The sequence below is a fragment of the Mus caroli genome, unplaced genomic scaffold (genome assembly GCF_978045245.1).
Source record: "Mus caroli unplaced genomic scaffold, Mus_caroli_1 scaffold_18, whole genome shotgun sequence".
Taxonomy (NCBI): Eukaryota; Metazoa; Chordata; class Mammalia; order Rodentia; family Muridae; genus Mus; species Mus caroli.
The window spans coordinates 57545954-57568146 of NW_028227273.1; the positions used below are offsets into that span (position 1 = coordinate 57545954).

The window sequence follows — 22193 nt, forward strand, 5'->3', positions numbered from 1 at the left end:
GATGCTTTGGAGGACTTACAGAATAGTAAGAGAAGTTCAGGGAACTTATTAAATACAGGGGTAGGGGGTCACAGGGAAAGAGGGAGAAAGGACTGAGGACCCTAACTTTGTATCCTTCAGAGCTCAAAGCAGGAATAGAAAGTGGAAAGTGGAAGTGTCAGTCTAGGAAAGGGACACAAGGTTTGAGGATGACTCATCCACTATGCTTCCCTCCACTCTCCTGCTCTAATCTCTGTTCCTCTCTCCTCTGCTTCCCTCCACTCTACTCCTCTCCCCTCTGCACTGCCCTACTCTGCTATTCTACATGCTGTCCCCTCCAATCTGCTCCCCTCCACTCTGCCTTCCAGTCCTAACTTTGGCCTCTCTTCTATTTCCTCTTATTGTCAAGTTCTCAAAAAAAAAAAAAAAAAAAAAAAAAAAGCAGAACTGCTATTGTCACGTACTTTGGTTGAGTCAGTTTGACATAGCGAAAAGCGAAAGCTGGGAAACTGACCGATGAAGCAATGGGTTTCAAAGGGAACTCTCTTCCTGAAGTCTGACATTCTTCTCCCCAAATTTTTTTAAATCATAATATCAATCCTCCACTCACTGTCAGTCTAATGTATAGACTCACGTGCACTCTATTAAGCATTACCTTATAGTAAATGCCTTTTAAGATTGTATTCTAACATAGCTAAAGCCTTTTCCCAGGGTTCTTAGATTCCAGATAGCAACAAGGAGTTTAACCTAGTCAATAACCAATTAAGTACTAGTCATTAAATCAGCTATCTACAAAAAGAGACTGGAATTCTCACTGAGATAGAAATTCTTATTACAGACTATATTCCGTGCCAACAGCAAATTAAGTTACTATACTGAAAAATGGGAATTCTCCAGACATAGATAAGTATTAACAAGGCCTAAGTCCTTGACACTACTTTATTCCTGAGGCCAGGCAAGGGTTAAAACTCCTCTAGCCCAATTAACTCTAAAGTGCAAAACTCAGGGGCCTCCTACCCCAACAGGTGCTAATCTCTAAGATAAACATAGTCCTTTTGTAGTCACTCCTCTTATATCTGGAGGGATGCTGATCCCTAGCGTAAACTTTGCAGTCACACTTTTTGCCCCTGGGAAACTTCAATGTACCATATCTGTTATGTTTTACAATTTATGATATTCGCTGTAATATAATTAGTCTAAGCTCAACCAGACATTACATTCAGATTCAACACCTCTCTTGTGTGTTTGTCTGTTTGTCACGTCCTAATCTTTGCCCATCTACTCTAGAGAACCGTTTTACACAGGCACGGGACCCAGAGGGTCTGCGGCATGCCAGCATCCTTTAAGTATTTATTCTTTGGGCAGTGGTGGCACACACCTTTAATCCAAGCACTTGAGAGGCAGAGGCAGGTGCATTTCTGAGTTCAAGACCAGCCTGGTCTACAGAGTGAGTTCCAGAACAGCCAGGGATACACAGAGAAATCCTGACTCAAAAAACAAAAAAACAAAAAACAAAAACACCCAAAACAAACAAACAACAAAAAAGGTATTTATTCAATATATTCTGTACATGTAGTAGAGGACAATGCTTATGTCCCTGGTAAAAATGAGTGTCTCCTTGTCAGCCATGGTAGCAAACATTTTTACTCCTGGCATCAGGGTGCAGAGGCAGGTGGTTCTCTGAATTTGAGACCAGCCTGATTTACACAAGGAGTTCCAGGATAACCAGAGGTAAAAACACTGCCTTGTAACCCTACTCCAACTCAACCCCTGAAAAAGAAAGTTTTCTGCATCTGATCCTCCAGTAAATGAAGGCCATCTGATCTCCATGGACCAGGAAGGAAACCGGGGCCTATGATCCCCAACAATTTAAGCCTCACCCTTGCTTGATCACCCATGAGAGAGTTTTGTAGACACTCAGCAGTCATCTGCCTCCTCTGGTGGCTCTTGTCCAGTGCTGCTAGGAAAACCCCAGGGATGACTAAAAGTCTCTCTGTTCATCAGCAGGGCTGCTGTGCCCTTGGCTTGGATCCTCTTCTTGGAACACCAGTGGTTCCTGCTCAGGGAGCAATCTCCAGTTTCCAATTCTTCCATGTAAATGAGGAAGAAATATTAATATTGCAAACCATGAACTTTATCTGTTTCTACCACAATTATTCCATTAAACTAGTATGTTTTAAGGTAACTGAAAGATTTTTCTACAAAGCTGAGAATAGACAAACTAAACAAAACAAAACAAAACCTGAAGACTTGAGATCTATGGAGGTACCTGTACCCCTGAGAGAGTGAACAGGCTCACCAGGAAAGCAGGGAGAGGGAGGAGGGATATTGATGGTGAAACAGGCTCAGCAAGAGACAAGTAGTGTAGGCAGAGGGAAAAGCAGAAATTGATATTCAGAAACACCAGCAGGATTGAAGAAATAATTTACTCAGGTCAATGTTAAAGGAGACTGAGATGGTCAGAATGGATCTAAAACTTGACAGTATCCTGAGTCCAGGAGAAAAGGAAAGTACACTCCAGGGAGTCTGTCCCTGAACACAGGCGAGCACCGACATAGTGTGCCAGTGTGGTATGCTCGCCAGCCTCTCTAGGAGCCCAGCTTCGGCCAGAGAAGGAAGCTATTATCTGCTTAAGATTTCTTTTCCTGGAAGATGGGCTACTCGATTGCTGGCTGAAGGTCCTCTATTTTCCTGCCTCTGCAGAGGTTGTCTGTCAGCTGCTGCCCAGTAGTCTGTCCTGGCGCAGCAGTGAGGTCTGATGCCAGAGCAGCCAGGCTTTGAAAGTGCCTGCCTCTGCCTCCTGAGTGCTGAGATTAAAGGTGTGCACCACCACGCCCAGCTTTAAAGCAACAGCTGAGTATAGGGAAGTAGGAAGCATGACTCTGCTTTACCAGAGGGATTGTGGAGGCCACCATGATCACTCAATGTGGACCGGATGGAAGTCTGGTCTGACAGTCCATTCCCTATTTCCAGCTGCAAATGGTGCCCCAAACTGAATGCATTCTTGTTTTTTTGGTTTTTGATTGTTTGTTTTTTCGAGACAGGGTTTCTCTGTGTAGCCCTGGCTGTCCTGGAACTCACTTTGTAGACCAGGCTGGCCTTGAACTCAGAAATCCACCTGCCTCTGCCTCCCAAGTGTTGGGATTAAAGGCATGTGCCACCACTGCCCAGCGAACTCCTTCTTCTTATCTGCTTACTATTTCTCTTCCTGGGTGATGGAGCTTTGCTATTGCTGGCTGACAGTCCTCCTTTGTTGCCTTGGCAGATGTCAGCCCCTGAGGAATCTGTTTCTGGGCAGCAGAGAGCCCTGATGCTGCTGCAAGCCAGCCACATGGGAGTTTGACCTGTCTCCTCTGGTTCATGGTGAACACTTGATCCTTCCAACTTGCTCTAGAACAGCTCTAGATTCCAGCAGCACAGGGTTCTGGGCAAAATCTGCTATTGAGGTCTGGGTTGGACCTCTGAGCTATCAAAGCAGGCTCTTCCTCATCTCTCCAATTTCACCTCCCTTCATCCTAAATCAAGTCCTTCTGCCCAGAGACTGATGACTAGTTGGCAGTTATCACCCCTATTGGACAGTAAGATCCTGAAAAACCAACCAGCATCGCTGAGGGCACTGGTTATAAAGTCCACACAGATCCTCAGGAATCAAAGAGGCCCTGAATCTCTAGATCTGCCTGATGACACCCTGCCTGTTGCTCCTGCTGATGGAAGCTGCCCTGACTCCCGAAACTGCCCGTTCTGGTGAGTGCGGGGTTGGAGGGAACTGGAGTCTGAAGAGAGGAGGAGCAGAGTGGATGAGGGGGCGCCACCTAGGAAGCCCTGTCCCTGCTTTACCCACTTGACCTTCTGCCCCTTCTCCACCAGAGTGCCCTGTTCCTCTCCTGGCAGTAGCACCGCCCTCGGGTGCAAAGAGGACCTCCTGGTCTTATGGTGCTCCTTCCCCAGGCTCACACTTGCTGTGGTATTTCCTCACCGCTGCACCCCGACCTGTCTCAGAAGCCCAGGTTCATGGAAGTAGGCTACATGGAGGACAGGCAGTTCTTGCACTAAGACAGGGACTCGGTGACTCTGTGGATGGTGGGTGGAGCAGGAGGGGCCTGAGTACTGGAAGCCAAAGAAACAGAGAGCTGAGAATGAGGAGCAGATGTGCCCAGTGAACCAGAAAATCCTACTCCATTACTAAACCAGCCCTTTATAGTCAGCAGCACACATTTTGGACTTCCACAGGGTTTCTGGCTCAGCATGGACCACAGCATCTCAGTCCTTCCTTAGTTTGATTGGTCTCCCCTCGGCACCCTGCTGTTTCATTATCTTTCCTTCCAATTTTGTGAGTTCACATTTTGTAAAGCATCTTTCCAGGGACCTTCCCTTCTCTGGTATTTCAGGAACACGTCAGGCTGCAGGCAGGAAATGGAGTAACTGGGTGGATGGAATGGAAGCGCTGGGTCTGAGCCCAGATGACTAGTCAGCCTACAGGCTGCTGAAGATCCTCTATTTCTCTTTAAATTTGTCAAAGAGATGGTGGCTCCCTCCCATTACAAAGCTTCCATGTGCTTGTTCCTTATGCAGGAGTCTGATAGAAACAAATAGCTAGTTACACTTACCTCATGGTGAGCCAGTTGTACAACTGCATTTAACTTTTGTTAACTTTATAGTTAATCTCATATTGATTTGTGTTCATCTTGATGTAAATGTTGTTCTTATTAACTTTGTCTCTTAATGTTTCCCACACGGTTGTACACTTATTACCATGTGACTTATGTCATGTATCTTTATCATCTATGAGGTTATTTTTTAAAGATTTATTTATTTATTTATTTATTTATTATATGTAAGTACACCATAGCTGCCTTCAGACACTCCAGAAGAGGGTACAGGATCTCGTTACAGCCACCATGTGGTTGCTGGGAATTGAACTCAGGACCTTCGGAAGAGCAGTCAATGCTCTTAACCGCTGAGCCTTCTCTCCAGCCTTATTAGGTTATTTTTTTGTCCTCCTGGATGGACCCTCTTCTGAGGTAAATGAACTACTTCACCTTCTACATACTGGGTTTTGTCAGCTTGAAAGAGTTCCAGCATGCCTCAGTCCCTGACTGGTGATCTCTGAAAGGGAGCCAAACACATCAAATTATTTTAAAAAATAGAGAGAGAGGTGCATCAAGGAAGGCAGTTGCTACCACACTGGAGGACCTGAGTTTGATCCCAGGGATCCACAGGAAAGAAGATGCAGGTCTCTTTAAATTTGTCCTGAGGCTGTCACAGCACATGTTGAAATACTCCCCACCACCATAAAGTGTTTCATAAACACACACACACACATACACACACACACACCAACAACATCAAAGTCAACAACACAAACAAAGAAACAAAACCTACCAGCTTTTGCTCCACCTGTCCTTTTCTGATCATCAGGACAGAGTGCCCCTGGCTAGGAGGTGTGACCACACCCATCCAGTCCCTCATTCACCCATTCCACTCATGTGTACCCACTGTCAGGGGTACTGTATGACATGGAAATCAGTCTGGCAGGGGTACTGAAAAATTCTTTGATTCCCTGCTTAAAGTTGACCATTCAAGGGGTGATTTTTACAGTGTCACTATTTCACTGCAAAGCAGCTGGCTGTTTCTGCTGTGATCCCAGGCAGAGAACAGGTTTAGGGTGCTTTGGAGGACTTACAGAATAGTGAGAGAAGTTCTAGGAACTTGGTAAAGACATAGGAAGGGGGAGGGGCACAGGGAAAGAGAGAGGAGGAAGATTGAGCACCCTAACATTGTATCCTTCAGAGCTCAAAGCAGGAATAGGAAGTGGAATGTGGAAGAGTCAGCCTAGGAAAAGGGCATAAGATCTGAGGCTGACCAAGCTCTCTGCTACAGTCCACTCTGCTCTTCTGTACTCTGCCTCCCTCCATTCTCTCCCCTCCATTTGGCTCCCCTCCATTCTACTTCCCACCACTCTGCTCCCCTCCACTCTCCCTCCTATATTCTGCCCCCCAGTCCTTCCTTTGTCCTCGCTTCCATTTCCTCTTATTGTCCAACTCCCAGAAAGCAAAACTGCCAGCATCTTCAGAAGTTTTAAGAATTTATTCAGTATTTTCTGTAAATGGAGTAGAGGACAATGACTATGTTCCTGAGAAAAATGAGTATCTCCTAGTCAGCCATGGTAGCACCCAGGATGCGCAGCCAGATGGTTCTCTGAATTTGAGTGCAGCCTGATTTACACAGAGAGTTCCAGTACAGCCAGTGGGAAAATTTACACAGAGAGTTCCAGATCAGCCAGTGGACTGATCCCCCAGTAAATGCAGGCCCTCTGATTGACCCATGGCCCAGCAAGGAAACTGGGGCCTATGAACCCTGACAGTGCTTGCCTCACCCCTGCTTGATCACCCATGACAGAGTTTTGCAGTCACCCCAGCAGCCTCTGATGGCTTTGGTCCAGTGCTGCTGAAGAATCTGTAGTGATGATTTAGTCTCTCTGTGCATCAGGAGGGCAGCTGTGCCCTTGGCTTGGATCTTCTTCTTGGAGCGCCAGTGGTTTCTGCTCATGGGGTAATCTCCGGTTGGCAATCCTTCCCTGTAAATGAGGAAGAAATATCAATATTGTAAACCATGAACATTACCTGTTTCTACCACATTATCCCAGTTAAACTAGGATGTTTTCAGGTAGATTTTTCTATAGCTGAGACTATACAATAAAATAAAATTAAATTAAATAAATCCACCAAAGATTTGAGATCTATGGAGGTGTTTCTATAGCCCTGAGAGAGTGAACAGGCTCACCAGGAGAGCAGGGAGAGGGAGGAGGGATATTGATAGTGAAACAGGCTCAGCAAGGGACAAGCAGTGTAGGCAAAGGGAAAAGCAAAAATTGATATTCAGAAACACCAGCAGGATTGAAGAAATAATTTACTCAGGTCAATGTTAAAGGACACTGTGATGGTCAGAATGGATCTAAAACTTGACAGTATCCTGAGTCCAGTAGCAAAGGAAAGTACACTCCAGGTGTGCCTGGAGGAATTATCAAGAGTAAGTTACTCTCTGGAATGCCTGGGAGACCTTGTCTTCATTAGGTTGAGCTTGGAAGCCTCTTTCCTAATGTGAACAGAACTTTGCCCTGGGCTGGAGTCTTACACTGCCAGGAGACAGCTGCCAGCAACTCTCCCATTTAACTCCCCATTTTGTTAACTGGATTAAGCTGAGTTCACATTCCCAGACTCAGGGGCCTCCTCCTACTGTGCCCCTCTGAATACTGTCTTAATTGACTATAAACCAGTAAACAAATGTAGAACCTGCTGTCATCATTATCAAGGTGTCTACATTGTAAGAATAGAGTCAGTCACCTGGAGGCCCTCATTAACTACAACCAGCTGACCTGCTTTTGTTCTTTTATCACTTTGAGCTCTGGACCAAATATCTATGAGGATGAGTTAAGGGTCTTGGATTCCCAATGGAGTGTCTAAGGGAATGAGTTAAAGGCCTGGAAGACAGGTGTCCTAGGAAAAGCCCAGTCTACTTCATAAGGGTTAAGCCCTTGCTTAACCCTTAATGTCAAACTGGGATTTGGATGATCTAAAAGCTCTCCCTAGTCCCCACTCCCACTGGCCTGTTATTGTGGTTTTCCCATTAAATACATCTTCCTGAACTGGCCAACTCCCTGAGCACCCAGAAAATAAAGCTTTCATGTTTAAGCTTAAATTGGCTTTTCTCCACCTCCACTCAGAACCCACTTCATAGAAGGAACAAAGTTCCCTAAGCACTGCCTTTGGAGCTTTTTGCCCCCCTGTGGATGTACTGTAAGCAACTGCTCCAGCTTCCCAACTCCATGGCCATGCCCTGGGTCTGTGCCCAACTACACACTTCTGCCCTTGCTTATGTCTGAGGATTCTGTCATACCAGAGGAAAATAAACCAAGACCAATGCATGCATGCCATAATTCTATATTAAAGATTATGGAGAGTCACAAACTGAACCTCACAGGGACAGGAAACAATGCTGTGTGAATGTTAGGGAAGCTTGCCTGGCTCAGAGACATTGAAGAGCTCCCACACAGAGGCTTAAACAGAGATGTCTGAAGCAGCAGGGTGTGCTGCTTAAGTGAGGAGGTCATCTCAGTCAGGAGGACATAACAAAGAAATGAAGCTCTGGCAAGGATGTAAGAGGAAATAATACAACAAAAAAAGCAAAGACAGTGGATAGCAGTGTGGGCCAGGACCACAGGGTCTGGCTTGGGGTGGAGGACACTGAACCTCACTGCTGGGATGCTCCCTTGACGTTGAGGCTACAGAGATATGAGGAGGATAAAGAGAGACAGGGCAAAGGCTGAGAGATGGGTCAGGAGTTAAGACCACTGGCTGCTCTTACTGAGCTCCGGAGTTCAACTCCCAGCAACCATCTGGTGGCTCACAACCATATGTAATAGGATCCTATGCCTTCTTCCGGTATGCAGGAAAACAGTGTGTTCATATACATAAAATACATATACATAAACAAATTTTACAAAACAAAAAAATCATATTTGAAAAAAAACAGGGGGGGTCACTTCCTGTTGACCATACCAGGACTCATTTCTAAGAATTCAATGACAAATTGCATGAGAATTCATCTAGAGGTCAACTTTTCCACCCCACATACCCTTCACCACCATTACACACTGTCCCCAGCATGCTCCTGTTCCTTTTCCTTTCTCTCCCATACACATGAAAGAAATGCTAACAGGGTTACCTACCCAGCACAGCCAGAGAGCTGCAGCTCCCAACACTCCTGTGGTGACCAGGATGGGGGCAATCTCACAAAGCCTATGACTGGAAGAGACCCAAAGAAGTTTCAGCCTCAAGGGAGAGATGTCCTAAGGGCAGAAAGAAAAAATCAGAGTTAGGAAAGCATCCCTTGCTCCACAGAGAAGGGAGCACTTTTGTTTGTTTGTTTGTTTGTTTGTTTTGTTTTGTTTTCAATCTTCAAAGTTTTATTTCACTAACTTCAGGTCAAATTTCCACAAAATTTTTTTCTGGTCAATTTCTAGCCTTTTTTAGCTTCCCACAATGGTCGTACCAGAGGATTTGTGGGTCAGAGAGAAGAAACCACTTTAAGAAGCACTGCATTTATTCATCTTCCACAGGGTAACAAGTCGGGTATCTGACTGTTCAACAACACAAAGCTTTAATTGAATCCCTGAGGGCAGACAGGCAGACCAGACTATAGACACTCTTCAACCTGTCTGAAATCAGACCAAGGAAAACCTATTCCACACCAATATAATCTCTTCTTTTTCTGTTGCTGCAACATTTTTCTTCTTTTGATTATCATATCATGTATTTTCTCAAGTCTTTCCTTTAGGCCATCTCCTATGATTGCACAGATAGGCTGCAAATATCAAGGAGTGGGTGAGCTCAGTTCAACCATTGCTAACAACTTCTCAATATCTGATAGACATGGGATGGGAGGGAGGGAGGGAGGGAGAGAGAGAGAGAGAGAGAGAGAGAGAGAGAGAGAGAGAGAGAGAGAGAGATCCTCAGGTCTTGTTAGCAACTATAAGCTCAGAGACTCCCTGATCTTCTGATATCCTAGGTATTTTATGATGTTCAGTTTTGGCTTCTTCCATTCTCTCAATATCAACAAAGCCCACCACAAACACAATGCCATCTGTCCATTGGGTATATGACTATCACAGTGGACTTAATTTCTCTTGCCCACCTACATCCCAGAAGTAAAAAGTGACTGTTTTGTCATTCCCCAAGGTTACCTTACTTTTCTCAAAGTTAAATCCTTTGGTAGGTACTGTATTTACAAATTCGTTGAACTGCAGACTGTATAAAACTGTTGCCTTTCCAACACAGTCCAAACCCAGAATAACAATGGGAAAGGACTGAAAAGATGGTAGGCTGGACAGGATGGATTAAGCTATGAGATTGCTGGCTGATGGTCCATCCACTGTTGCCTCTGTGGATGTCAGCTGCCAGGGAGTCTGTCCTTGAGCAGCAGGGAGCCCAGATGTTGTAGCAAGCTGGCCTTGCTAGGAGCACACTAGCTATGCACTCTAGGGGCGTGGCTTCGCCCAGAGAAGGAAGCTCTTAAAGCAACAGCTGAGTATCAGGAAGGAGGGAGCATGAGTCTGCTTTACCAGAGGGACAGTAGAGGCCACCATGATCACTCAATATGGACAGGATGGAAGTCTGTTCTGACAGTCCGTTCCCCATTTCCAGCTGCAAATGTGCGAGTTCTTATCTGCTTAGGATTTCTCTTCCTGGGTGATGGAGCTTTGCGATTGCTGGTTGTTGGTCCTCTAATCATCCTTCCTCTGTGGAGGTTGCCTGTCAGCTGCCTCCAGGTAGTCTGTCCAGGCCCAGCAGTGAGGTCTGAGGCAGAGCAGACAGGCCTTTGAAACCTTGGCGGACTGGACCGGCCAGCTGTGGGAATCCTTGCAAGGGGCACACTTGCCAGCCTCACTAGGGGCCAGGCTTCACCCAGGGAAGGAAGCTCTTAAAGCAACAGCTGAGTAGGAAGTAGGAAGCATGACTCTGCTTTATTAGAGGGACAGGATGGAAGTCTGTTCTGACAGTCCGTTCCCCATTTCCAGCTGCAAATGTGGTCGCAAACTGAACAAGTTCTTATCTGCTTAGGATTTCTCTTCCTGGGTGATGGAGCTTTGCGATTGCTGGCTGAAGGTCCTCCTTTGTTGCCTCAGGGGATATCAGCCGCTGAGGAGTCTGTCTCTGGGTAGCAGTGAGCCCCACCCCAAATATGTGCTGCAAGCCAGCCACATGGGAGTTTGACCTGTCTCCTCCTCAAAGGGTCTTTTCCTGCCCTTCCCACCTGACATAGACCCAGATCTGCTTACCAAGAAGAAGAGACTCTGGCTCATGGTGGACACTAGATCCTTCCAACCTGCTCTAGAACAGCTCTGGATAACAGGACCCAGGGATTCCTGCAGATCACTTGCCCCGTGCTGCACGATGTACACTGTGCAGTCTATAACTGATTGTTTAGCGACTACTGTGACTCCAGCAGCCCTGATATTCCTCTATTCCTCAACTCATGTGAGTTGATTGGTTGGAATAACAACGAATTGGAGTTAAACATTTTACAAGTCATTGATTGCTCATCTGCTCATCCTTTTTTGGTTTTGAGGAAAGGTTTCTCTGTGTAGCTCTGGCTGTCCTGGCACTCACTCTGTAACCAGGCTGGCCTCCAACTCAAAATTCCATCTGCCTCTGCCTTCCATGTGCTGGGATTAAAGGCATGTGCCACCACTGCCCGGCTTCTCTTCCACACTTCTAACTTTGTGGTTTGTGGTTCTAAGATAGAAACTGCTGGAGAGTCAGAGGCTACTTCCAATTTTCTGTTGCTCACTAAGCTGAGCTAGGGTTGGAATTCCTGATGCCGAGTTGGGCAGGTATGCCTCCATTTTCTAGGGAATGCCAATCTGGGAGGACAAGAACTGCCCTGACCTCCAGTCATGGGAACCCACCTCACCCTACATCATATTAGAATGCCCTCAACCAACAGAATCATTTTTAGTGTGATGAACTAATTAAAACTTATCCTATAAGCAGATGTACTAGGAACATAGAACCCGGTCTCTGGTGCTTGAAGGACAACTCCTCCAGCTCTAAAGGAAAACACCTCTGGAGCTTGGATGGCAAGGTCAGTGGCTCAGTGGGGAAAGCACTTGCCACCAATGCCATCCCTGAGACCAATGCAGTGGAAGGAGAGAACCTGGTTCTGCAAGGTTCCCTCTTACCTCCTCATTGTGCTGTGGCCAGAAGATGGCTGGGAACAAATGCATACACATACACAGACAGGAAGGCAGGCAGGCAGGCAAACACACACACACACACACACACACAAACACACACTCACAGGCCCGCATGCACATGCTCACACAGTGAACGTAATGAAATTTAAAACGCCAGAGTTTGGGGTCTTATTATATATAGGAAGAGAAAATGAATGGGAAGGAGGAAGGAGATGAAGAAATAAGATTTGCCTGTAGGTCTCTTCTCAATTCCAAACTAAGGAGGTGTGGGGGAGGTGATATAACAGTGCTCTGGCCAGCAACACAGGGTTCTGGACAAAGTCTGCTATTGAGGTCTAGGATGGAGCAGTTCTAGCAGGCTCTTCCCCATCTCTCTAGTTTCACACCTCACTCCCAACCTGAGTGAGGTCAGTCTGCCCTGACACTATTGACTAGTTTGCAGTTATTACCCTAATTGAATAGTGAAATTCTGGAGAAAAAAAACAAATAACGAAACAAGAAAACAAATAAATAAAACCCAGCGTCGCCCCACAGAGCTGCAGGAATCAAACATGCCCTGCATCTCACCATCTGCCTGGTGGCACCTCGCACACAGCTCCTGCTGCTGGTGGCCGCCCTAGCCCCATCCCAGACTTCGCTGGTGAGTGTGGGGTCGGGATGGAAAGGTTCTCTGTGGGAAGGGGCGCAGGCAGCACTGGGAAAATAGTGTACCTGTGTAGCCCACCGACCCTCCGCTCTTTCTTCTTCTTTGACTGGAGCCCTGCGCCCTGCTCCCCTCTGGCCTTCGCAGCCTCTCGGGGTCCCGGAAGGAGGTCGCAATCTCACCGTGCGCCGCCCCAAGGCTCACACTCGATGCGGTATTTCCACACCTCTGTGTCCTGGCCGGGCTTCAGGAGAAACCCATTCATCTCTGCCGGCTAAGCTGACCACATGCAGTTAGTGCGCTTGAGACTTGGAGGATGGAGCGAGCCCCCGTGCACCGTAGGTGGAGCAGGAGGGGCTGGAGTATTGGGAGCAGGAGACACAGAGTGGCAAGAAGGAGTGGACCTGAGGTCTCTGCTCCACTACTACACCCAGAGCAAGGGTAGTGAGTGACCCCGGGTCGGAGGTCACAACCCCTCTGCTTCACAAGACAGGACTGAGATGGGTATGATCCATGTCTGAGGTTCTTCTCAACGTGCGGGACCCATGGAGACCCAGACCTAGGACTCACTTTAACTTTTAGTTCAGGGGATTCCTAGGGAAGGGTAGGCAGGTGGGGCTGACCGCAGACACCATCCAGCGATTGTGAGGCTGTGACTTGGGGTCAGACGGGAGCCTCCTCAGCAGGTATAAGCAGCATGCCTCATGCCTATGATGGCCTGTGATTACACCACTCTAAAAGAAGACCCGAAATCGAGGGCGGTGGGGACACCGTGGAGTAGATTACCTGATGCAAGTGGGAGCAGGTTGATGAGGCAAGAGAAACAGAAGGCCAATCTGGGGGATTGTAGTAGTGAAGTGGCTTTGGAGATAACTGGAGAAGAAGGAGATGCTGCAGTGCACAGGTAACCACTGCAGCTACCCCTCCCCCAAGCTGGGAGTTAGTTCTGAGAAAGAAGAAAAGTATCAGCTGTAATAATGCCTTCTCACCTTGTTACTACTTTTTAAAATGTTAAAAAAAAAAAAAAAAACGTGGCAAAAGAATCACATAAGGAAATTAACCAGATGAAAGTTAGAGTAGGTATTTTGAACCCATGGAAATTCACCAAGGTCTCTGCTGAATTTTGAGGTCTTTTTTTTTTTTCAAGGTAAAAGGTGAGAATCTAAGTTCACGTTCTTGAAGTTGCTATGTCACAGCAGCATCTCTGATCCAATGCACGTTCTGTGTTGAAAATTGATTATGCATAGCTTTGACGTTTCATTTCCAGGACCTCTGTCTTATGCCTTTGATTTCCAGCGTTGTTCTGGTCACTACAGCTCTGTAATAACATCTGACAACACCTCCAGTTCTTACTGCTTATGATTAGCTGGCTGTTCCTAGTCTTTTGTATTTTTTTTTCTAAACCTATGAAATGGACTAGGATTTTGATAGTCATGCATTAAATCTGTAGGTTAATTTTGGTAGAACGACCACTTTCACAATCTTAACTCTGGTAGTCCAGGAGCATGGGTTTTCTGTCCAGAGTCTAACACTGCCCTTTGTGGTGTCCTTTACATCATCACGAAGTGAAGTTTCCATTGTAGAGTTCTCCCATTTCCTTGGTTAGGTAGATCCCTAAGTGCTTACCTCTTGGGACTCACTTAGAATGGCATGTTTCTCCTAATGTTCTTCCCTGAGAGTGCACTGTTGTATAAATGAAGGCTACTTTCTAATATGGATTTTTGTAACCCAAGCAATAAGGGTTTATTAGGTCCAAGAGTTTCCCTATGGACTCAACTGGGACTTTTAAGTTAAAGAATTGTGTTGTCTGGAATAAGAGATAATGTGACTTCTTCCTTTCCTATCTTAATGCTTTTCTTTCCTCTAACTGAGATAGCTGTTCAAATAGGAGTGGAGAATGGACAGTCCTGTCTCACTCCTCATCTTAAAGTCTTAGATGACACACTGGTTGTCCTTTTCTTCTCTCTCTCTCTCTCTCTCTCTCTCTCTCTCTCTCTCTCTCTCTCCTTCACAGAGTGGTCTAGCCCTCTCCTTCTCTCTCTTGTGTATAGGAGAAGGAGAGACATCCTAGAATTCTTTACCCATTAGCAGAGATTGGCTCAGCCTTCTCTCAGGACAGCTCACTGAGGGTCTTAGGAGGGAAAATAACCAAGGCAGTTAACCTTCCACCTGCAGTCCTTGTGAGGCTGAGGTACAAGTGCTATGTGCACAGGAGGGGCTGCATAAGCCACTCACCCTAAGATGGGGTAAGGGAAAGCTGGAGCCTTCTGCAGACCTGTGGGGAGAAACAGGGATGATGGCTGTGGTCACATCCCCTCACCTTCCCTTCCTTTCAGCTCCTTCCCTTTCCCTTTCTTTCCCTTTCCCTTCCCCCTCCTCCTTTCCTTTCCCTTCCCCCTCCTCCTTCTCTTCTCCTTCCCCTTCCTCCTTCCATTCTCTTTCCCCTTCTTACTTCCTCTCTATTTCCCCTTTCTCCTTACTTTCTACTTCCCCTCTCCCCTTCCCTCTCCCTCCCTCCCCTCCCCTCCCCCTCTCCCTTCCCCTCCCCATCCCCTTTCCCTTCCCTTCCCTTCATTTCCCTTCCCTGAGCTTCCTCAGTCCACCATCCCCATCATGACCATTGTTGGTGCTGTCCTTGGAGCTGTTGCCATCTTGGGTTTTGTCATCTGAGGTGTTCTGATATGGATGAACAAGAATGCAGGTATACAAGAGGCAGGGTATGCAATTTGGTTTGAGGGGTGTGGAGGGTGTTTGTTTCCTTTCAGCAACTACAAGAAGGGTACACAGTGAATGGGAAGCCCCACACACCATGTGCTCACACACTGTGCCTATCTCTGGGTCTGTGTGCCGGCCTCACTCTAAAGCACAGGGAAAATGAAGGGCAGATTTGTAAAACTGATGACAGATGTCACAAGGATGTGACCTCTTAGTGACAGAGGTCAGGGCAGCAGGTCCCTGTGGAATACAGACCTTGAGGCTGATACTGGTCCATTCCCTGCATACCTCCTTCCTCATGTCTGCTGACCCTTCTCTGGTCTGATGACAGTTCTAGAAACTTCCTGGGGTCCAGAGCTTCTCTGGTCTATCACAGCTCAAGGGTGCTACACTCAGGCTCCAGGTAAATGTAGGGGGAAGGCTTTTCCCTGAGGCATATGGGGGTGGAGCTGGAGCCTGAGGGAGCTCAGCCAGCCCAAAATTCCCCTTATAGCCAAATCTTCAGGGATTGAGTGTGGGCTGTTGTAAATATTTCTACCCCAGACAAGGATGGTGCCCAGAGCTCAAATGTGTCTCCCATAGACTGTAAAGGCAACACCCTAAGGATCAAATCATTAGGGTGTGACAGATTTGGACATGCCTTGTTCACAGAGACTTGCAGAATTTAGACCTTTCAGTGAGTGTGTGGGTGGTTGGGATATTGTCTTCACGGAAATTGTCTGTGAATCTTCTCCTACAGTATGAAGCTGTAGGAACTGAGTGACAGACAATGTGTTGGGGTCTCTCCTGTGACATCCAGAGCACTCAGTTCTCTTTCAGCAACAGGGTCTGAATTTCCCTGTGATCCTATGAGCACAATGTGAAGAAATGTGAAGCCCAATCTACCCCTGCACTCTAGGACCCTCTCCCTGAACTGCCTGTGTTCCCTTCCACGGAGGGGACATCTGCATCCTGTCAGCTCCATGCTGCCCTGAGCTGCAGCTCCTCACTTCCACACTGAGAATAAGAATCTGCATGTGAACTTGATTGTTCACACCCTTGATCTGACAGGATGATTGATGGGAGTATTAAAGGATTGACAATACTTTGAGTTTTGGGAAAGAAATAAATGGCAGCATGGAGAACCTTCTGGAATCTGTGTTCTTTATGCTGAGTGTGTCTGGTGGGAAAGAGGACTCTGTGGGAGCTGAGTGTGAACAGGGCACAGCCCAGGTAGGGCTCAGCTGGTTGTAGGCTTTGATGTGGTCATTCCTCAACTCGGTCACCTTTTGGCTGTGTTCTCTTCATCAATCAATAGAATGACATGCTGACAGGGTCTGTGACCAGACATGGCCTTGTTGGTCTCCAGGATTATGGACAGCCAGGACTGCTGTAACAGTGCAATCTGTGCTATGACCTGGCTGTGGCTCTCCTTCCTAGTTTCTGTGAAGAACCAGAGCTGTCCTAGTTCAAATGATGCAGGTCTTCTTCCCTGGGCTTCTAGAGTAACAGTCTGGGACTCAGGGTCCAGAGATACTACCTGGGGCTGCCTGACTGGTAGAGAAGGAGGTTCCTCCTGCTGCTCATAGAGAAACCAGGGATTTAAAAAAATAAAATATCAAATAAAACAGAGGAGATATCAAATAACACAATCTCTTCTTCTTCCTGATTTTAACAGAAACACTAGGTATCTCTTCATTTCACTTACTGTTCCAGCCCTTTCCTCCTCGCTAGCATGAGGGAGGGGGAGAGCACTCCTGTGTTTCCTGACTCTATCAGAGGCTGGATCTCCTGAGGGAGCACCTTTGTCTCAGGAGAGTTCAGAGTCTCTTCAGGATGAAAAGGGAGAAGAGAAGGTTCCTGAAAGAACCAAAGCTCCCCCACTGAGTCTGCTGTCCTTTAGAGCCATGGCTTCTCTCAGGCCTTGTTCTCTGCCCACACCCAACCTCTGTGAGGTCTGACATCAGTGATGCTGAATCTCTGAGTCTTACCCAAACAGAAGCAGAGGTCCTTTTTTTCCTCCTGGGACACATAGCTGCTCCTGGGCACAAGTTCTAGAATTTTCAGAGCATTGTATGTAACCTACTGGGAAATTTGACCTTTGTTCCAGTCATTTCCTTCACAGGTGGCCTTACAGACACTTCTGGAGTCACCAGGAAAAATATATGATGCCCAAACTTTCCAACTCTTCTCCTCAGATCCTCCAAAGACACACTCATCATCTCAGGCCTGAAGGTGAAGTTACCCTGAGGAGGTGGGCCCTGGACTTCTACTCTGCTGACATCACTGTGACCTGGCAGTTAAATGGAAAGGAACTGACCCCGGACATGGAGCTTGTGGAGACCAGGCCTGCAGGGGATGGGACCTTCCAGAAGTGGGCAGCTGTGGTGGTGCCTTCTGGGGAAGAGCAGAAATACAAATGGCATGTGTACCATGAGGGGCTGCCTGAGCCTCTCACCCTGAGATGGGGTAAGGAGGGTGTGGGTGCAGAGCTGGAGTCAGGGAAAGCTGGAGCCTTCTGAAGACCCTCAGCTGGTCATCTTAGGTTTTATGAGAGGAAGTGTTATGATGTGGATGAAAAGAACAAAGGTATGGAAGAGTCTGTGGCTGGGAGCCTTATGAATATCAACCAATACACATGCACTGTATGCAAAAGATTGCCCATCTCTGGGTCTGTTTGCAGACACTCACCTTACAATAAAAGACAGTTTCATAATGGTGATGGGGTATCAGAGGTCAGAGGGCAAGGCTCCTGCTAAACACTACAGATCTCCAGGCTGGCCTTGGTTCATCCCCTGCATATAATGTCCATGGCCCAGAACTTCCTTGGTCTCTCATATCTTTTTTTTTTTTTTAAACAATTGGAAACAGAGGCTATGACCCTGCTGCCTGTCAGAATGTGAGGGAACACTTGTCCCTGAGGCACTCGGGGTCAAATCTGGGCTGAAGGTTCTTCCTCCGGCCCCACCATTGGTCTCCTGACAGTGCTTTGTTACTTCTTCTACTGCAGGCAAGGACAGCTCCTGACGTATCTCTGGAGACTTGAAAAGGTGAGACCTGGGAACCTGAGATTGGGACTGAGGCAAACTGGAAAGGACTGGGTCACTGGGCCTCTCAGATTTAGACCTTTGAATGAGAGGAGGGCCTTTGAGATGTTTTCATATTGACTGCCCTGACTCTTGTTCTTCATCTTGGGACAGGTGCCTTCTGGGACTGAATGACAAGTTCTGACTTCTGAACAGTGAAATCACTTTGGGCAGCAGTGTCCAGGGGCTTATTCTTTTCCTGTGCACACAATCTAGAGATCTTCAGAGCAGAGCCCACTCAGGAACACCAGACCTCTGTCCCTACACTGGCAGTCATCTCTTCCACAGCCAATCTTCCTAGTGCAACAGACACTGGGGACATCTGCATCCTGTCAGTTCCATGCTGCCCTGAGCTACAGCTCCTCATTTCCACACGTAACATAAGAATTTGAATGTTAACTTGATTGCTCAAATCTTTAACCTGAAGGGTTGAATAGTGAGTAAATTAAGGGACTGAGACTACTCAGAGTGCTGTGGAGGAAATAAATGGCAGAATGGAGAACCTTCCAGAATCTGTGTTTCTTGTGCTGAGTGTGTCAGGTGGGGCAGGAGTCCTCTGTCATCTGCTTGTGAATGGGACTATGCCAAGTGGAGCTCAGTCCATGTGCACGTCCTTGCTGGTCTGGTCATTCCTCAGCTGTATCTCCTTGGTACTTGGCACTTAATAGAGTCACTGGATGACAGACTCTGATCATAGGAACACAGGCATGGCCTTAGCCTTCTCTTATGACCAGGACTATGAGCCCCTAGGGCTGTGCCAGGCCTGACTGTGTAGCTGAGAAACTGATATTACCAGTGAAGAAATTTCTGGAGAGTGGTATTGAACACCTTTAATCCCAAGATTCAGGAGACAGGCAGGAAAACACTGATTTCCAGGCCGTCCTGGACACTCAGGGTGACACAGAAACCCTGTCTTCAAATTGGTTCCTGGGATCAGGGTATCCCTGTGTCCAGCCTGACCATGCAGATTATTGGCAGAATGTGGATCTTTGGGTTTTGGATTAGAACAACATTTTATGCATGAAGCAAGGTTTAAAGAGCCAAGCTAGCGGAAGCATGGAAGGCAGACCTGAAGGCAGGTTGACCTTTGGGGACCAAGGTGATGACATTTAAAAGGGGAAGAATATCAGTTAAGTGGTTTGGAAACTCATTCTTGTATTGTTTTGGAGAAGACAGTGGCTGTTTTCTGCCCTTGAGCAAAAGTCTGTCTGAAATTAAATCAGAGAGTTTTAGATTAAGGGCCTTGGCAGAGGAGAATTCAGGAGAATCAAGTCTTGCCTGTGTTGCTTGCTTATTTATTAATGGCCACTCCCATGCACCTGTCTAATGGAAATGAGCAGGGTACATAAGGAAAATGCACAAAGTACAGTTTAAAGAGATAAGGACCACTAAGTAGTGCTCAGAGGAATGAAGTTTAAATAAAATCTACTGCTAAGTGGAAGAAAGGGAAAAGCCACACACAGCTATGCTTCCAACCTGTAAAAGAAAATTAAAGAAAAACTTAAACAGTGAAGAAAACCACCAAAACCACAAAACTGGTGAGGAGATAAATGAATGTGGGGGCCACGATCTAGCTCCAGTAAGCATCAGAACTTGGCAGCTTTATTCTGGCTTATGGAATCTCCCTACATTTGTGTGTCCAGAGTGTCCCTCCACAGATGCCCAGAGACGCCATTGAGCAAATCTGGGAGAGTGAATGCTGGATTTCACTGGAGAAGCCAAGATTGGGAGATGCCAGTCTTCCTGTATTTGCAAGGAGAGCTGCTATTATGTGTGAACCAGCCTGAAAGGGCTGAAGAGCCAACACAGCTGACAGGAGCTGGAGGACTGAAGAGAGCTTTGGCAGCAGACATGGAGATGCAGTTTGCAGTTTGCCCAGCTGGTTTTTAGTCTGTAATCCAGCATTTCCTCACTTTGCTCTTTCCCTTCCTTTTAAAACACAAATGCACATCCTTTGCCACTGTATATTTCAACTATGTGATCTATGTTTTATTTTCTTATAGAGGGGTTGCAGTTAAGAGATTGTGTTGAGCCTCAGAAGAAAGTATAAACCTTGAAGTTTTAAAGTGTTGAGACTGACAGACTATGCAGACTTTCAAGTTGGACTGAGGTTCTTTTACATTCTGTTATATCTACTTTCCTATGGGGCCAGGTGGTGGTGGAATATGGTAGTTTGAATGAAGATGGCCCCCGTTGGCCTAAAGACTTGAATGCTTGGTCATTAGGGACTGTCACTATCCCATGGATTAGGACTTATGTCACTCAGGGTGGTCTTGGAAGATTCCAAAGCCCAAGACAGAAACTGCCTGAGGAACCAGATGTGGAACTCCCAGCTACTGCTCTAACACCATGCCTCCCTACCTGCCAGCATGCTTCCCTCCATGAGGGCAATGGACTAAACCCCTGAAACTGTAATTAGGTCCCAGTTCAATGATTTCTGTTGTTGTTGATGATGTTGTTTTTGTTGTTGCCATGATCCTGGTGTCTCCACAGCAAGAGAACACTCAGACACAAGTTGACTTTAGAAAGAAATTGTTGTAAAGACCTTTCAGTGAAAACTGAGAAACTTGTGTCTTCTTTTGTTGTATCAAATTTTAAACTGTTTTTTTAAACTAACACCTTGCAAAAAGAAGATCAATAAGTGTCCATCTGACTCACAGGATGCTGGAGTAACATTGTAGTTAGAGTGAGTATTCACAGATTTGCAGCTCTGCCCTTGATTCCATCCTCTCAGATGGTCAGGACCTGCTCTCTCCCTTTTCCTGACAGAGAGAGACTGTGATAGTGTGGTCATGTTCTTGTATTGGATCATGAACATACTACACACAATCTGTAATATTCTATCATTCTCTCTCTCTCTCTCTCTCTCTCTCTCTCTCTCTCTCTCTCTCTCTCTCTCTCATGGCTGGCTCTAGGTAAGTAAGCTGCTCTTTCAAGAGCAGTCTCAAAAGACATCTTGGTAAATAGGGACAGAGGACTCTTGGGGACAGCTCAGCAGGAACCTGAGTCCTTTCCAGCTGCCATATAAAGAAACCTTATCTCTCCCTATCACATGTGGCCAGCACTAGGCATCTGCCTGTTGCTGATCCACAAGAGAGTGAAACAATGGTCTCCTTCGTTGGAAGACAAGCCTATGACAAGAAAGCAACTGCTACCTCTGACTGCCCGTGTCAGCTCTAGAAAGACACTGAATTCTCAAAACAAGAGCACAATAAACACAGAAAGCCATGCTTATCCCAAGATAGCTGTATACCCCTGCCTTCATAAGTCTGAACAAAAAATGATCTCCACATTGTTCTGACTCTGGTAGTGGGAGGTTGAATTTCCAAATGGACTCTAACATTAATCCCTTGTGTTGTTTGGAGCTAGTCACTCAGCCTGACTCTAATCACAGATAAAAATGTGTTTAAAGTTAAAAAAAAAAAAAAAAAAAAAAAAGAAACCTTATCTCATGTGACCCCAACCCTAGAGAAGCCTTGAGAAAACTCAACAAGAAGAAAACAGAACCTGGGCATACTCCTGAGGCAGGGTCACCAAGGACTCTTGATGTCACACACTGTGGGAAGTATCAGTGGTTGCAGTCTCCATATGCTGAGCTTGGCTGCTTTGCTACAGTGCAGCAGATAACTGAGAAGTGCAGTTCTCAAACAATCTTCTTGGGGAAGTCAGAGAACTCTGAGCTAAAGCTAGAGTGTCCAAAGATGAGGAATTATCCTATTCTGCATTTCTCTCTGCACTAAGCTATTATAAGGCAAACATCTTAGCATTTTATTTCAATTATAAGTGTTCAAAGCAAAGTCTTAGTCCAGGCTAGGTCAGGGGTGGGCAATCCCAGGGCCCTGGATTCCCCATCTCTCCAGTTTCACTTCTGCTCCTAACCTGGGTGAGATCCTTCTCCAGGACACTAATGAATGACTTGCTCTCAGATCTCACCCCCATTAGATAGCAAGATCCTGGGAAACCAGCCACCTTGGCCTTGGGCTCTGGTTGTGAAGTCCTGGCAGATTGCAGAATTCAGACCCGCCCTGATTGCCAG

General features: G+C 46.5%; 1 long non-coding RNA gene and 1 pseudogene across 1 annotated transcript; one reads left to right on the forward strand and one right to left on the reverse strand.

Moving 5' to 3' along the window:
• The first annotated feature begins 3632 nt into the window (after positions 1 to 3632).
• On the forward strand, positions 3633 to 18651 carry LOC110312224 (uncharacterized). The gene is made up of 4 exons (XR_015045967.1): positions 3633 to 3723; positions 17270 to 17540; positions 18082 to 18121; positions 18272 to 18651. It is a non-coding gene; the product is annotated as an uncharacterized LOC110312224 (long non-coding RNA).
• Positions 4029 to 10175, reverse strand: LOC147000427 (ADP-ribosylation factor-like protein 4A; annotated as a pseudogene).
• Positions 18652 to 22193: the final 3542 nt, after the last annotated feature.